Here is a 17,570-nt window from a genome sequence, read left to right as displayed (position 1 = left end):
GTACCGGGGGTTTAGAGAAACATCGGCAAGGAGGGGGCTCCCTCCGTGCTTCCCTGAGACCCCCAGCACAGCGCGATGTGCTGCGCTGCTCTGGGCACCTTCTTCCCTGCAGGTCCGTGGATCCAATATGGCCGTGGGGGCCTGCAGGGAGGTGGCTTCCTCAGTGCCTGCAGAGAGCAGGCAGTGAGGAAGCCTCTGCAGCACCTGTCAGATCGCTGATCTGACACAGCACTGTGTGAAGTGTCAGATCAGCGATCTGACACATGACAGTGATGTCCCCCCCTGGGACAATGTAATAAAGTAAAAAAAATGTAAAAATAATTTATTAAAAAAATCGCTAAATAAAAAAAATATATTCCCTAATTGATTTTTTGGAAATAAAAAAAATCAATAAAAGTACACATATTTAGTATCGCCGCATCCGTAACGACCTGCCCTATATAAATGTCCCATTAGTTAATCCCTTTAGCGAACCCCTTAAAAAAAAAGTCATCTTGTCCGGCAAAAAACAAGCTGCCATACAGCGTAATCAGTGAAAAAATAAAAAATGTATAGCTCACAGAATAAGGCTGGTTTCAGACTAGCGCATTTTACATGCAGCGCATGGTGCCGCTAAGCCCCGCCCCCTGCCCGCCCTTTCCGGTCATTTCCTCCTACTATCGCACACGGCTGCATGCGATCTGCGCACCCTATCTTTAGCATAGGGTGCGCAGACCGTGCGCTGGCCGTGCGCTAGTAGGATTTTTGCGTGCGCTGCCCACTTTTGAAGGTGCACCAGTGTGCGCCGAACGCACCATGTTGCATTTTGGTGCGCTTGGCTCACCTTCAAAAGTGTGCAGCGCATGCAAAAATCCTACTAGCACATGGCCAGCGCACGGTCTGTGCACCCTATGCTAAAGATAGGGTGCGCATATCGCATGCAGCCGTGTGCGATAGTAGGAGGAAATGACCAGACGGGGTGGGCAGGGGTCAGGGCTTAGCGGTGCCGTGCGCTGCCTGTAAAGTGCGCTAGTCTGAAACCAGCCTAAAGCGATGCAAAAATAATTATTTTTTATATAAAATTGTTTTCATTGCATAAAAATGCCAAAACATAAAAAAAGACATAAATGAAGTATTGCAGTAATCGTATAATCGTACTGACCCGAAGAATAAAACCGCTTTAATAATTTTACCACACGTGGAACAGTGTAAACGCACCCCCAAAAGAAATTCATGAAATGCTGGTTTTTGTTCATTCTGCGTCCCAAAAATCAGAATATAAAGCGATCAAAAAATGTCACATGCCCGAAAATGGTACCAATAAAAACGTCAACTCATCCCACAAAAAACAAGACCTCACATGACTCGGTGGGTCAAAATGTGGAAAAAATATAGCTCTCAAAATGTGGTGATGCAAAAACTATTTTTACAATAAAAAGCGTCTTTTAGCATGTGACAGCTGCCACGCATAAAAATCCACCATAAATAGTAAATCAAACCCCCCCTTATTTAGGGAAAAATAATAAAATTAAAAAAATGTATTCATTTCCATTTAGGGTTAGGGCTAGGGTTAGGGCTGAGATTAGGGGTAGGGGTGTGTTGGTGTTAGGGTTGGAGCTAGAATTGGGTGGTTTCCACTGTTTAGGCACATAAGGTGCTCTCCAAATGCAACATGGCGTCTGATCTCAATTCCAGCCAATTCTGCGTTGAAAAAGTCAAACGGTGCTCCTTCCCTTCCAAGCTTTTGCCATCAGCGTACTCAAGACAAATTGGACAACACATTTTGGGGTCCAATTTCTCCTGTTACCCTTGGGAAAATAAAAAAATTGGGGCCTAAATGATCATGTTTGTGGAAAAAATGATTTTTTTATTTTCATGCCCGGCCGTTATAAACATCTGTAAAGCACTGGGGGGTTCAAAGTACTCACCACACATCTAGATAAGTTCCTTGGGGGTCTAGTTTCCAAAATGGGGTTTCTTGTGGGGAGTTTCAACAGTTTAGGCACATCAGAGGCTCTCCAAACGTGACATGGCGCCCCGAAGACAATTACATCAAAATCTGCATTCCAAAATGTCACTACTTAACTTCCAAGCCCCGACGTGTGCCCATATAGTAGTTTTCTCCCACATATGGGATATCAACGTACTCAGGACAAATTGGACAACAAATTTTGGGGTCCAATTTCTCCTGTTACTCTTGGCAAAATCAAAAATTGGGGACTAAAAGATCATGTTTGTGTAAAAAATATGATTTTTTAATTTTCACGCCCAGGAGTTATAAACTTCTGTGAAGCCCTTGGGGGTTCAAAGTGCTCACCACACATCTAGATAAGTTCCTTGGGGGGTCTAGTTTCCAAAATGGTGCCATTTGTCTGGGGTTTCCACTGTTTAGGCACATCAGGGGCTTTCCAAATGCGGCATGGCGTCCAATCTCAATTCCAGCCAAAAAAGTCAAATGGTGCTGCTTCCCTTCCTAGCTCTGCCATGCGCCCAAATAGTCACTTACCCCCACATGTGGGGTATCAGCATACTCAGGACAAATTGCACAATAACTTTTGGGGTCCTGTTACCCTTGGGAAAATAAAAATGGGGGTGAAAAGATCATTTTTGCGGAAAAAATGATTTTTTAATTTTATGGCTGTACGTTATAATCTTCTGTGAAGCCCTGGGGGGTTCAAAGTTCTCACCACCCATCTAGATAAGTTCCTTGAGGGGTCTAGTTTCCAAAATGTTGTCATTTTGGGGGGTTTCCACTGTTTTGGCACATCAGGGGCTCTCCAAACGTAACATGGCGTCCGATCTGAATTCCAGCCAATTTTGCATTGAAAAAGTCAAACGACGCTCCTTCCCTTTTGAGCTCTGCCATGCGCCGAAACAGTGGTTCCCCCTACATATCAGGTATCAGTGTACTCAGGACAAATTGCGCAATAACTTTTGCAGTCCAATTTCTCCTGTTATCCTTGATAAAATAAAAAAATTGGACCTGAATTAATTTTTTTGTGAAAAAAAGTTAAATGTCCATTTTTTTAAACATTCAAAAAATTCCTGTGAAGCACCTGGAGGGTTAGTAAACTTCTTGGATGTGGTTTTGAGTAGAGTTGAGTGACTTTGGTCGAATCGGGTTTCGTGAAACCCAAATGAAACAAAATTTGTTTCAGATGAAACTGGTCTGATTAGGGCAAAAAAAGTCGGAGTTTTGTCCGAAACCCGACCCCAATGCAAGTCAATGGGAAATAAAAGTTGTCATTGAGTGGATGAATGTCATCCGCTCAATGACGACTTTTATTTCCCATTGACTTGCATTGGGGTCGGTTTCGGACGAAACTCCGACTTTTTCTGCCCTAGTTGGACCAGTTTCATCTGAAACAAATTTTGTTTCATTCGGGTTTCACGAAACCCGATCCAACCAAAGTCACCAACTCTAGTTTTGAGTACTTTGAGGGGAGCAGTTTTTAGAATGGTATCACTTTTGGGTATTTTCTATCATATAGACCCCTCAAAGTGACTTCGAATGTAATGTGGTCCCTAAAAATAAAATGATGTTGCAAAAATGAGAAATCGCTGGTCAACTTTTAACTATTATAACTTCTGAACAAAAAAAAATCTTGGTTCCAAACATGTGGGAAATGTTATTTATTAAGTTTTTTGTGTGCCTTATCTCTGTGATTTAAGGGCATATAAATTCAAAGTTGGAAAATTGTGAAAGTTTCAAAATTTTCACCAAATTTCCGTTTTTTTCACAAATAAACGTAAGTTATATCAATGAAATTTTACCACTAACATTAAGAGAAGCCGTACTGGGCCGCAGGCCTTAAAAGGGAGGCCGACATGACAGGGTTGAGTGGGAATATAGTGAGCTGGAGTTAGGGATTAGGATGGTACTACGGAGTTAATGTATTTGGATAAGGTGGGGGCTAGTGCTGGGATGAGGGGGAGGCGGGGTCAGAGCTGGAGTAGGAGCTATCATTCTAAAGACAGTGACCATCTTAGTGTGGCAACCATTTTAGGTTCCCCCACATAGTGACAAGAAGCTGCGGGGTCTTTCCTGAAGAATCTGAATTATGGAGGTGGAAACAATGCTCCAACAACTGATGTATGCTGAGGAGTCGCAGGGTGCTGGCTGGATGAAACTACATCTACTACTACATAAACTTGCTACAGGGAGCTGTGACTGGGTCACCTCATGCACTGCAGGATGGATGTCGGCCGTAGGAAGCTAATTCTCCAGCATACGTTAGTCCGCAGGTCCCCTTCTGGTTCGGCACCGCATCAGGAGCCCCTACTGGGACCCTCCGGCTCGGGGTGTGAGCTGTAAGCCGGCAGCTCACGTTACGAGAACCGGGAGGAATCCGATTAGGCGGTGGGGCCTGCAACGGAGGACGAGTCGGCCTCCCTCTCTACATCATCACAGAAGGCTTACGGTCCGGGTGCGGTGGACGCCCTGTCGAGTGGCAGATCCGCTCAGCGTGGTCAGGAGGATACGGTGAGAGGGACGGGGGCCTGGTACGCAGGCCCTTCAGCGAGGATACCATCGCGTGCGGCAGCCGGCCCGGCACCACCCATTCAGAAGCAGAAGGGGCGCTTCAGCAAGATGGCGGGCACTGTCAGGCTGGCCCGGGGGCAAAGAGCAAGGGGGAGCCTGATGGAACATGCAGGCAGCAGATCGATCACCAGGATGGCGTGAAGCATTAGGACACCGCAACATTTCGGGGACCAGCACGAATCGATTCAAACGGATTCAGGATCTGCGGCTGCTGGGATCACAGCACCCTGGCAGCCAGGTGAGACTGATCATTTTGTCTTTACTCTTAACCCCTTTGCTAGCCTTTTATGAGTGTATGTGTGAGAAATTTTGTTTTATTAAGGGGGGCTAGCGGAGGCATGATGTTTATTTTGATGGGCTACGGAATTTTGTCCGGTTATAGGGATCCGGGACTCCTCAAGGCAGGGTAGCACCTTCCGCAGCAAGGTGGGGAGTGCTTAGGATAGGTGTTTTTTAAGGCGATATGAGTGGATGAGATACATACATCCAGTTCAGCATGAAGTGCAGCCTGTTAGTGAAGGCAGGAGGCGAGGAGGAAAGTGTGGATTCATTGCCATTAGATGAGTATGCTAAGGGTGAGGTTTGGGTTTGAGGGGACTTTGGGGGTGCACTTGAAACATGGGGTAGGGGACACGATTTGGAAAGGACAATATGTTGAGATATTTTCATTGCTTCAAGTGGAACATTTTAATTTAGACAAGGTGAGGTGAGGAAAAAAAGGGTTCATTTAATTTGGAGAATCTTCTCTAATGGGTACAGTTATCCGCTATACTAGCTATCGTTATTTACGAAAGGTCCCCGGAAAACTGCTTTTGATTTGTGGTTACATGGATATGATTGGTGAGGGTTTTGTATCTTTTTTTTTAGGTTAAATATGTGGAGCAGTTCCGACAGTGAAAAGCAGGATAAGGGCCCCGGGTAGGCTGGGGCATAGGAAATTGTTTCCTGTATGCACCGGGACTTTGTAGCGGTCAGGACACTTGGTGGCAGTGGAGTGTTTATTATTTAAGTAGGTCATGGGGTGGTAAAGTCTTTCATGGGAAGAAAGCAAAGGAGATAATGAGGGAATTGAAAAAAGGGTTGAGGTCATTGTGTCAGGAAGAGAGGCTTCCTAAATAGGTGTCTTCATAAGACGGCAGCCCACGGGTACGAGAGGGTTTTAGGGACGGTTTTCAGGATTCCTCTTGTTGACGTTAAAATTTGGTTGTCTACCGAAACTTGAAGTGGGCTTTGCTTTCTACACAATTATATAAAGATGTGGCTTTGGGTAAAAGGGCTGGACTGTTTGAATAGGCTCTACTTCAACAATTTGAGGGTTTCAACGATTTATGTGGTGGTAAATGGAGGGGCCTAGTACATTTAAAGAAATTCATCACAACTCTTTTACGTAAAGGTCATCGGTACCTGTATTGACCCTCAGTTGGGTTTGGTGTTGTACACTTCTTTTGTTGCTGCTATGGATTGGGTACGATTGTGTTGAAAGGGAACTAGGCCAAAACGGATAGTATGCATTGGTTGGGTTGTTTTTTAGGGATCGGGTTTCTTTGTTGATCATTGTCTACTTATAGGGTGTCCCCTTTCATGTTCATATTCTTGTGACGCTTGGTTGGTTTTTTGGAATGGTCGCTTACAGAGAGGTTTGTTTTCAATTCCTCTATTCATTAATTGGATGAATTTTTGGTCACTGGTTTGGCACAGGATCCTGATTGTTCATTCTATAATGGACAATGGAGAGCATGGCCAGGAAGTTTCGGCCACTTAAGTGGCCTAAAAAAAAAAAAAAAATACGGTGGGCCCTGTGACAGTATTGAGTTTTTTTTTTCTTGGGTATCAAATTGATACAATTTGCGTTGGACGGCAGGTCACCGGTTAAAAATGATGGTTGACATGAAGGCAGAAGCGAGTCGGTTAATTTGTAGATGGTGACGTTGCGTGAGGCTCAATCTCCACTGGACAAGCTAATTTTGCCTGTAAGATTATGCCATTGGGCAAAGTGTTCTGCCGTCGGCTGTCTATGGCGACAGTGTCTACGCATTTGTTTGCCTCAAAAGAGAGTTGTATAATAGCAGGTCCATCTGGATTGCACTGGTGGATTTAGGTCCTTTTGTTGGCTTGATGGGTCAGCATGGTTTCGATTTGTACATTTCAGTTTGGGTGGTTGGTAGTGTCGGGACAAAGGGTTTGGTTTAGTAATGGTGGTTGGTAGAGTCAGGGTCAAATGTTGGGAGTAATAATGGTCTGGCGTATAATCGGGTTTGGGTCAGGTATTCCCAATCATGGTGGAACTATCATTGTAGGTTAATGGAGTTCTTTTCAGGGTGGAAGATTCGGTTTGGTTTCGATTTCAAAGGTTTGGGAGGATAGGCCCCTAAAATTCCTTACCTCCTCCCGAGCTGCCATTGGGACAGGGTGTTACAGCATTCGGTTTGGTTGGGCCTAATTTGACTCGTGGTTATCAGCTGAAGTTGGGCGTGGTGTGAGTTACTCTATTCTATTCTTGAAGCTTTTTCTGGTCCACAGTAGGAGCGAGTTTAACAAGGTGGATGTGTCCGGTGGAGTTCTGGAACTTTCCATCAGGCAGTAATGGCAGTAAGGGATTTATTGTCTAGGTCATTAATGTATGTGGACATAATATGTTTAGGCATGTGGTAATTGGGAGAATTGGAGGTCGGCATTGGGCAAAGGGTTGGAGGAGGAGAGCAATTCGGTGTTATTGGTTGGGTATAGTCGGGAGAAGAGTTGGTCTGTTCCTAAATTGAATAAATTCATGTCGGATACAGCTTTTGAATTTTTAAGTTCAGGGGTATTTAGGATTTAGCAAAAATCCTTCTGGTCTAAGGGTATGGGACGGAAGTTGGCTGTTTTTTTATCATATATTTACTGATTTTGTCAACCAGCTAGTGGATGTCTGTTCCTCTTCACGGGAGTTACCTCCTTTTCAGGGTGCTTTCCTAGCAACCTTATTTTGGGTTTTTCTTTTCAATTGAGGGAGTTCGTCGGTCCTTCTAGATTTCGGGAAGGAGTGCTGCGGAAATGGGATGCGAATGGGTTTGAGAACAGAGGGACGACATTTATCCGTACCTCCAAAACGGATGTCAAAGGCAAAGGTTGCAAGGTTGTTTAATGTGGTTAGTTCTTATATGTTAAGTGGATTTATATGAAGAGTTCTTTCTGTGGATAATGGGCACGTTGGGAGCCCTGTTATTGATACATAAGGATGGTTATTTTTTGTCACATTTTCAATTTGAGGCAATAAAAAAGGTGTTTGGGCTAGGAAGTTATCCTTTTTGAGGATTACAAAGGGCATTAACTTCTGATGGGAGCAGCCATGGAGACAGTCAGGAGAGGCTTAGGCTAGGAAGTGACGAAGAGGATCGGCCGTTGGGAGTCTGTGAGGTTCTAATAGTACGTTGGTCCAGCGTTGATTTTGTTTAAGAATGGATAACTGCGCTGGTGGATTATAGGACGTTCATTTGTCTTCTGGGCAGCATTGAGGGCAGCGGTCTGCCTAGATAGTTGGCAGCTTGGGTGCCAAGGAATCTAGCGGTCTCACGGTGGATCAGAAGGCGGGGGGATGGTTTGAAAACAGTTACTCTCAGAATTTAAAAGACTTGTTTGCTTGGGCCCAAGCTTCAGATGTACTGGCAATTTATCTGGGACAGATTGGTTTTTGGAAATGGCCCTGCAGGGATGTGATTAAGGATATGAAGATGATATGTTGCAGCTATGGCTATGTCTCCTAGGTTTTGGTGGTTGGGTATGATATCGTTTTCGGAAAGGTGTGGCATGGAGCGAGGTCTGTTCAGTGAGTGAACAAATCCGGGATCAAGGTGAATAAAGCAGTGTCCTGTCTTTCATGGCAAGGAATGGGGAGGTTGTGGTGCACCACACGGAGTTGGAATTTGGTAAACGGGGAATTTTGGAAGAGGAACAAGATACGCCTAAACAGGGTCGGTTTGGATACGTGGCATTTGGTGGAACCAGAGGACATTGAAAAGAGGCTCTGATGTGTGGAGGGACATAAATGTTTGAGGTATCAAAACATTTATGTTGGTGGCGTGGGGGGGGTCCTCGAAGTTGGTGGTGCTGGTAAATAGCGGTTTGGGGGGGATCTCAAGAGGTTCTGGTCTCCCCCCTGGGTGGATTCAATTGGACGGGTAATTGAATTATCCCGCGGAAGGGATTAAAGTGGACCCGTGCTTAATGGTAATGGAAACTGGCCAGGTGGGTTGATATGTGTCTCTGAGCTGGTGCTTAACGGCTAGAGGCAAGACTCGACCTGGGGACCAAGTTGGGAATATCAAACCTGAGTTTTATGGTTTTGGTAATTGAATTATCCCGCGGAAGGGATTAAAGTGGACCCGTGCTTAATGGTAATTGAAACTGGCCAGGTGGGTTGATATGTGTCTCTGAGCTGGTGCTTAACGGCTAGAGGCAAGACTCGACCTGGGGACCAAGTTGGGAATATCAAATCTGAGTTTTATGGTTTGGGGCTTCGAGAACCACCCCTTCTGGGACGTTGTGTTTAAAATGTTATGTTATATGTTTAATAAAAGGCTGCTATGGCCAATTTATCCAAATAACTCTGGAGTGTTTATTTTGTTGGGGTATGAATCGATGGGGTTGGGTGGCCAATAAGAGTTTTAAATAACTAGGTATGGAAGCTCACATGAATCACGAATACCCATTTGTCAAGAGAGGCCGTACTGGGCCGCAGGCCTTAAAAGGGAGGCCGACATGACAGGGTTGAGTGGGAATATAGTGAGCTGGAGTTAGGGATTAGGATGGTACTACGGAGTTAATGTATTTGGATAAGGTGGGGGCTAGTGCTGGGATGAGGGGGAGGCGGGGTCAGAGCTGGAGTAGGAGCTATCATTCTAAAGACAGTGACCATCTTAGTGTGGCAACCATTTTAGGTTCCCCCACATAGTGACAAGAAGCTCCCACCCACCCTCCCTTAATTAGTTTTTGGTTAGGTAATCGCTTTGGGGTTAATCTTGTGTTAATAGGTTTCTTTTTCTTGTATGGATATGGGCGGTATTTAGGGGTTGGGGTTATAATTTGTTTTGTAAGTCTGTATAATTACTTGTCACGGCAGTGTGGCGTGGGGGGGTCCTCGAAGTTGGTGGTGCTGGTAAATAGCGGTTCGTGGGGGGGATCTCAAGAGGTCCTGGACTCCCCCCTGGGTGGATTCAAGTGGACGGGTAATTGAATTATCCCGCAGAAGGGATTAAAGTGAACCCCTGCTTAATGGTAATGGAAACTGGCCAGGTGGGTTGATATGTGTCTCTGAGCTGGTGCTTAACGGCTAGAGGCAAGACTCGACCTGGGGACCAAGTTGGGAATATCAAATCTGAGTTTTATGGTTTGGGGCTTCGAGGACCACCCCTTCTGGGACGTTGTATTTAAAATGTTAAGTTATATGTTTAATAAAAGGGCATCTAAATGAGATCTAGTGCTGCATTTTTCAATTTTGAGGATTTTGTTACATTTAATTTTTATCTTTTTGGCCAAATATACTGTTGCTAATTGTTACTTTAAGGCTACAACCACACTATCAGTATTTGTTCAGTATTTTTTCTCAGCATTTTTAAGCTAAAATCAGGTGAGGAACAATCAGACGACAAGGTATAATAGAAACAAGTTCACCAATTCTTCAAGTGTGACCCACTCCGGGTTTTGGCTTACCAATACTGATGTGAAATAGTGACAAAACACTGAAAGTGTGGCCGTAGCCTAAGCTCTAAAGTAGCAATTAGCTACAGCGTATTTATAAAAAATAACCAAACACATTGTGAATTGTAACAAAAACCTCAAAATTGAAAGACTGAACGTTCAGAAAATAGACATATACACATAAAAAAAGTAAATCTACACACATATGTATGTATATATAATTTGTGGAAAAAATCAGAGCTATTTAGTTTGGGTCACTTTTGTTGCTATTTTGGTATGAGAGGTTTTATTTTCAAGTTCTGCTTGTGGATTTTTTTCTGATGTTTATTTATGGGCTTCTCAATAGAAATGGTATAAAGCAAACTGGTATCAATAAAAACTACAACTCAGCGCCCCAAAAAATCAAACCCTCACACAGATCCTTAGATGGAAAAGGAATAAAGTTATGGAACTCAAAAACTTGCAACACAAAGACAATTTTTTTTTCTGATTTTTTTTTCAGTTGCTGAGATAAAAAACAGTAAAAGTTTGGCATTGCCGTAATCTTACTGAACTGGAAAACAATATTGTGAAGTCTGCACAATGAATGCGGTAAAAACAAAGCACAAACAAACAATGGCAAACATTTTTCTTTTACAATTTTGCCTACTTTAACTTTTTTTTAGTTTTAAAGTACATTACGTACCTATGTCAATGGAAAAAAGTTAAAGCTCTTAAAAGAAGAAGAAACAAAAGAAATGAGGAAAAATGAAAAACTGTCAGATATTGGAAGGGTTAAAATGTCGAAAAGTGTAAAATGCCATAAACACCTGAAAAACCAATCTACTATAAAAAAAAATGCTTACAACTGGAAAGAAAACATTGTGTAAATAAATGATCTGTGAACCTAACTCCAAACTTTCTTCTTCAAAATTTCAATTTCTCAGAATAAAATGCACTCCCTACAATGTAGCCTGTATATATTACACGCTGACAACAGATGCACCATGCTAACATTGTGATACTCTGGAGGCTTATGTGTTACTAATTCATTATACTAAGTTGTTTTAGGCTTACTGTATGTGCGCCTGCACTGGGAATTAAAGTTTCTATTATATGTGTTTTATATTGTTTGTGTCTTTTATTTATTGCTTTACATAAATAGTAAGGTGACCATTAAAATCCATGGTCTCATAGGAGACCTGTGCAGTGCCTTCCAGGTTCATTGTTTTACAACTAAAATACCAGAGCAAAGAATTTATCACACCTCAGCCACGATTTGGGGCAGAGCACTATTGAGTATAGATTTATTTTTTCTAGGGCAGCATGCCTTGTACATGATTGTTTTCTTCGGAATTTTTTTTTACATGCAAATTATTCTGTGTATATTTTATTCACATGGTTGCAGTTTATTTTAGTCATACAGATGTGGGAACAATTCTAAGACTACATTCCCACGCTATGTCTTTAGTCAGTTCTTTTATGTTGCAAATTCTCTGCACCTATTATGTAAAATTAAGTAACATTCATTTTTTTCTTCGAGTTTTTATTGCGTTCCTTTTTTACGTGCATTTTTATCGTGTTTTTAATGCTGCGTTTTTTGTCATTTTTTTGGTAACTCAATTTTTAAATTCAGCTGCTTTACGTTTATTGCTTTCTAGTATTTGGCTTTCATAAAACTTGCATTTTTACTGTGTTTTTGCAGCAAAAAAAATGCACTAAAAATGTGTGTGCATTTTTACCGGCAGATTTTCCTCTTCTAATGCAGTTCAATGGGGAAAATCTGCACCTAAAACTTGCCACCGTTCAGTTTACACTGTTTAACCCCTTAACCCGGGGATATTTTGGTTTTTGCATTTTCGTTTTTTGCTCCCATTTTTCCCAGAGCCATAACTTTTTTATTTTTTCCTCAATATGGCCATGTGAGGGCTTGTTTTTTGTGGGACGAGTTGTACTTTAGAACAACAACATTGATTTTAACATATCGTGTACTGGAATATGGGGAAGACATTCCAAGTGCAAAAAAAGTGCAATCCCACAGTTGTTGCTTTTTGTTTTTTTTTACCATGTTTACTAAATGCTAAAACTGACCTGCCATTATGATTCTCCAGGTCATTACAAGTTCATAGACATTAAACATGTCTAGGTTCTTTTCTTAGGGTACCGTTACACTTAGCGATGCACCAGCGATCCCGACAACGATATGGATCGCTGGTGCATCGCTAAGTGGTCGCTAGTGAGCTGCCACACAGGCAGATCTCACCAGCGACATAGTGGGGGTCGCTACTTAGCTGTCAGACATGGCGATCCTGGCATCCTCCCGCCCGCCTCCACGCCTCGCTCGTCAGCACCACAAAGAAGAGCAGCAGGAAGTGGCCGACGAGAAATGGTCCAGGGAGTTCTTGTGTGACCAACGATGAGCAGCAGGGGAGCGAGTCGGAGGTAAGTATCACATGCAGCGATATCGCTAGCAATATCGCTGCAACGTCACAAAATCGGTGACTTTACAGTGATATTGCTAGCGATATCACAGTGTGTAACGGGGGCTTAAGTGGTGAAAAAAATTCCAAAGTTTGATTAAAAATTTGCTCCATTTTCCGATACTCATAACGTCTCCATTTTTCGTGATCTCGGGTTGGGTGGGGCTTATTTTTTGCACGCTAAGCTGAAGTTTTTAAAGATACCATTTTGGTGCAAATAAGATCTTTTGATCACCCCTTATTGCATTTGAATGCAATGTTGCGGCAACCAAAAAAAGGTAATTCTGGTGTTTTGATTAATTTTTCTTGTTATACCGTTTAGCAATTGGGTTAATTTTTTTTATATTGATTGATCGGAAGATTCTGAATGCGGCGATACTAAATATGTGTATGTTTGATTTTTTTATTGTTTTATTTTGAATGGGGGGTGATTTGAACATTTATTTTAATTTTTCTAATATGTTAAAAAATTCTTTTTTTTAACTTCTGGAATGTTTAAATAGTCTCAATTGAAGCTACCATAATACAGGCAATGATCAGATCACCTGTATGTAGCAGAATTGCTCACTTGCTATGAACGCCGACCACTGGGCTATCCAGCAGTGACAACCATGGATGTTAAGAATGGGTCACCGAGGAGGAAAAAACCTAAACATGCTAAGCCCAGAAAAACCAGAGAGGTTGGTAACTATGCAGATTGCAGATCCCTGATCCTAACCACACAACTAGCAGCAGCCATGGAGCATACCTACGATGAACCTAGATGCCTCGTCATGGCCGGAGGACTAAATAAGCCTAAAGCAAGAAAAGGGGAAAACTAACTGCCCCAGAGCAGACCCCAAAGGAATAGACAGCCCCCACACATGTATTGATGGTGAAACAAGATGAAAACACAAACACAGGCAGGAAAATAGGCTGAGCAAACGATGGGGCCCAAACTAACTAGAAAGGAGAGGAAAGGAAAGACACTGTCTGCAATCTGCCCAAAACCCTACAAAATAATGTCCAACTCTTCTGATAACAAAATTAACCCTGAAGTCACTAGACTTTTCCCACTATATCAGCACTCTGAAATATTCTGAGATAGAGCAATCTAATAAGGGACCAAAAGGCAAATTGGCAAATACAGATAAATAAGAGTGGAAATTCAGGGCTGGCTGACCACACAAAAAACTGAATAGAACAACAAAATGAAGTGTGAACATTAGCAGAGAAACTTAGCTTGAGCTGACTGGAACAGAGCTGAGAACCAAGACCTGACAAGCAGAAGGAATCACCAGCACCAGAGTAGGGAGTCGGCTGTCTTAAATCCAATCTGAGATTCCTGAGGTCCAATCGTCATCCTCATTATCAGGTGTCAGATTAAATCAGCCTCACTACCTCCTGTTACCACCAGAGGGAGCCTGGAAGGAGAACTCACAACTGGTAGACCAGAAAATGAACTCACAACACATAGAGGTCTGCTGGAGACCTCTTTTTGTCATGCCAACCCATCAATGACCCACGATCATGTGACGGGGTCACCGATAGGCAGGATTTCAGACGCGCTTCCCGGAAGCGCGTGTTAAATGCCGCTGTTCAAGATTAACAGTGGCATTTAACGGGTTAACAACCGTGGGTAGATCACAATTCCAGCCATGGCTGTTAGAGGCACATGTCAGCTGTTCTAAACAGACGATATGTGCCAGAAAAAATGTGGACTCAACGCCGGTGCCCACATCAAAGGAAAGTAGTCCGACATTGGTATATACAGTTGTGGCCAAAAGTATTGACACCCCTGCAATTTTGTCAGATAATACTCAGTTTCTTCCTGAAAATGATTGCAAACACAAATTCTTTGGTATTATTATCTTCATTTAATTTGTCTTAAATGAAAAAACACAAAAAGAATTGTCCTAAAGCCAAATTGGATATAATTCCACACCAAACATAAGAAAGAGGGTGGACAAAAGTATTGGCACTGTTTGAAAAATCATGTGATGCTTCTCTAATTTGTGTAATTAACAGCACCTGTAACTTACCTGTGGCACCTAACAGGTGCTGGCAATAACTAAATCACACTTGCAGCCAGATGACATGGATTAACGTTGACTCAACCTCTGTCCTGAGTCCTTGTGTGTTCCACATTGAGCATGGAGAAAAGAAAGAAGACCAAAGAACTGTCTGAGGACTTGAGAAACCAAATTGTGAGGAAGCATGAGCAATCTCAAGGCTACAAGTCCATCTCCAAAGACCTGAATGTTCCTGTGTCTACCGTGCGCAGTGTCATCAAGAAGTTTAAAGCCCATGGCACTGTTGCTAACCTCCCTAGATGTGGACGGAAAAGAAAAATTGACAAGAAATTTCAATGCAAGATTGTGCGGATGTTGGATAAAGAACCTCGACTAACATCCAAACAAGTTCAAGCTGCCCTGCAGTCTGAGGGTATAACAGTGTCAACCCGTACTATCCGTCGGCATCTGAATGAAAAGGGACTGTATGGTAGGAGACCCAGGAAGACCCCACTTCTTACCCCGAGACATAAAAAAGCCAGGCTGGAGTTTGCCAAAACTTACCTGAAAAAGCCTAAAATGTTTTGGAAGAATGTTCTCTGGTCAGATGAGACAAAAGTAGAGCTTTTTGGGCAAAGGCATCAACATAAAGTTTACAGGAGAAAAAAAGAGGCATTCAAAGAAAAAAACACGATCCCTACAGTCAAACATGGCGGAGGTTCCCTGATATTTTGGGGTTGCTCTGCTGCCTCTGGCACTGGACTGCTTGACCGTGTGCATGGCATTATGAAGTCTGAAGACTACCAACAAATTTTGCAGCATAATGTAGGACGCAGTATGAGAAAGCAGGGTCTCCCTCAGAGGTCATGGGTCTTCCAGCAGGACAATGACCCAAAACACACTTCAAAAAGCACTAGAAAATGGTTTGAGAGAAAGCACTGGAGACTTCAAAGGTGGCCAGCAATGAGTCCAGACCTGAATCCCATAGAACACCTGTGGAGAGATCTAAAAATGGCAGTTTGGAGAAGGCACCCTTCTATTATCAGGGACCTGGAGCATTTTGCCAAAGGCCGGAGTCACACTACAGCGAGATACGTCCGAGTCTCGCAGGTTAAAACCAAGCTGTGGCACCGGCACCCCGGAGCGCAGCGTGCAGCTCCATGTATTGCTGTGCAGCTGCATGCTCCGCTCCAGAGTGCCGGTGCCAGAGCTTGGTTTTAACCTGCGAGACTCGGCCGTATCTCGCTGTGTGTGATCCCGGTCAAAGAAGAATGGTCTAAAATTCCAGCAGAGCATTGTAAGAAACTCATTGATGGTTACCGGAAGCGCTTGGTTGCTGCTATTTTGGCTAAAGGTTGTGCAACCAAGTATTAGGCTGAGGGTGCCAATACTTTTGTCTGGCCCATTTTTGGAGCTTTGTGTGAAATGATCAATGTTTTGCTTTTTGCGTCATTCTCTTTTGTGTTTTTTCATTTAAGACAAATTAAATGAAGATAATAATACCAAAGAATTTGTGTTTGCAATCATTTTCAGGAAGAAACTGAGTATTTATCTGACAAAATTGCAGGGGTGTCAATACTTTTGGCCACAACTCTATTTATGCCCGTTGTCGGAAGGAGGTTAAAAAAAAACACAGAGGTCATGAGCTTTCTATAAATCACATCCAGTTTGCTGGAACTGTCAGACGCTACTTTTTTGAGCCATGTAAATACTCAGCATCAAAAACTCACCAAAAACTCATGGGAACTTAATTCATATTATAATATACATAAAAAAACATAATCAAGAACTTGATCTATTTTGTATTATTTTAAACAGTTTATGTCTTTGTATTGTGCACTGAGAGTCTAAGTTAAGCGTATAATATATGGTCCTATTTTCATTCAGAAATAATGGATGATTTTTCACTTTTACTGTCTTCCGTATGATATCTGTTTCTATACATTAACAGTGAATAAAATTTACAAGACCAAAATAAGCGCAATCTGCAAGTTTTTTCATTTGGTCTGTGTAAAAAAAATTGATGATCTCAACAGTCAAACTGAACAGCGTTGGTCCGAGCGCTGTCCGTTTTTTCCATGGACAGCACTCAGACCAACAATACAGTTGAGTCAATGTAGACTATAATGGCTATAGGAGCAGCTTTGCAATTTTTTTTATCTTTTACAAATGAGAAAATCACTGATGGTATAAACAGAAACATTAATCAAGCACAGTTTATAAATATATTTGCAAACAAATGCATTTCTATAATAAAAACTGTGATACAATAAGGTCACCTAGAGTTTAGAGCACGTATGTAGCCATATTCTAACTGTATGAAGGTCTATATATAGCGTGAAGAAGGACCAATAGGCCAAGCTAGGTACCATAGGAGGTGCTGACCAGCTAATGTGCTTTAGACCCCTTTCACATGTCCTGATTATACCGATTCTGCTAAAACAGTAAAACCCATAGAGATAATCTCCCCAAATATTCAACTGAAGGGCATATATATGCTCCCATATAGAGCAGAGCAGGGAGATTATTTAAAGATATAAGGCAAATAGATAATCATTAATAATATAATATTTTATTAATTAGCAATAATCATACAAAAAAATTAAAAAATAGCAAAGTGTGTGAGACTGATAGAGACAAAAAGGACTAAGTGGTGAAAATAGGAGCTCACTTGGACCCGGATGGTAGGGGCAATACACAGGGAATAGTAATAAACATAAATGCATGTATTAATATTACAATAAAAAAAATGATGCACATTTAACAAATGTTTGCCAACTGGTAGCAATTAGTAGATAATCTTTCAGGTAATGTTGTAGAAAGCAAATTAAGTCATTATAGTGTTAAAACTACTAGGCAACCATTACCAGTCACATAGGCAGACCTGCCACTGTGTAAAGTGCTGTAGCATGCTGATAAGAT

This window comes from Dendrobates tinctorius, unplaced genomic scaffold, assembly GCF_039654945.1.
Source record: "Dendrobates tinctorius isolate UK_male_01 unplaced genomic scaffold, ASM3965494v1 ptg000024l, whole genome shotgun sequence".
NCBI lineage: Eukaryota > Metazoa > Chordata > Amphibia > Anura > Dendrobatidae > Dendrobates > Dendrobates tinctorius.
The sequence above is the reverse complement of the archived record's forward strand: the minus strand, read 5'-3'. Positions refer to the sequence as shown.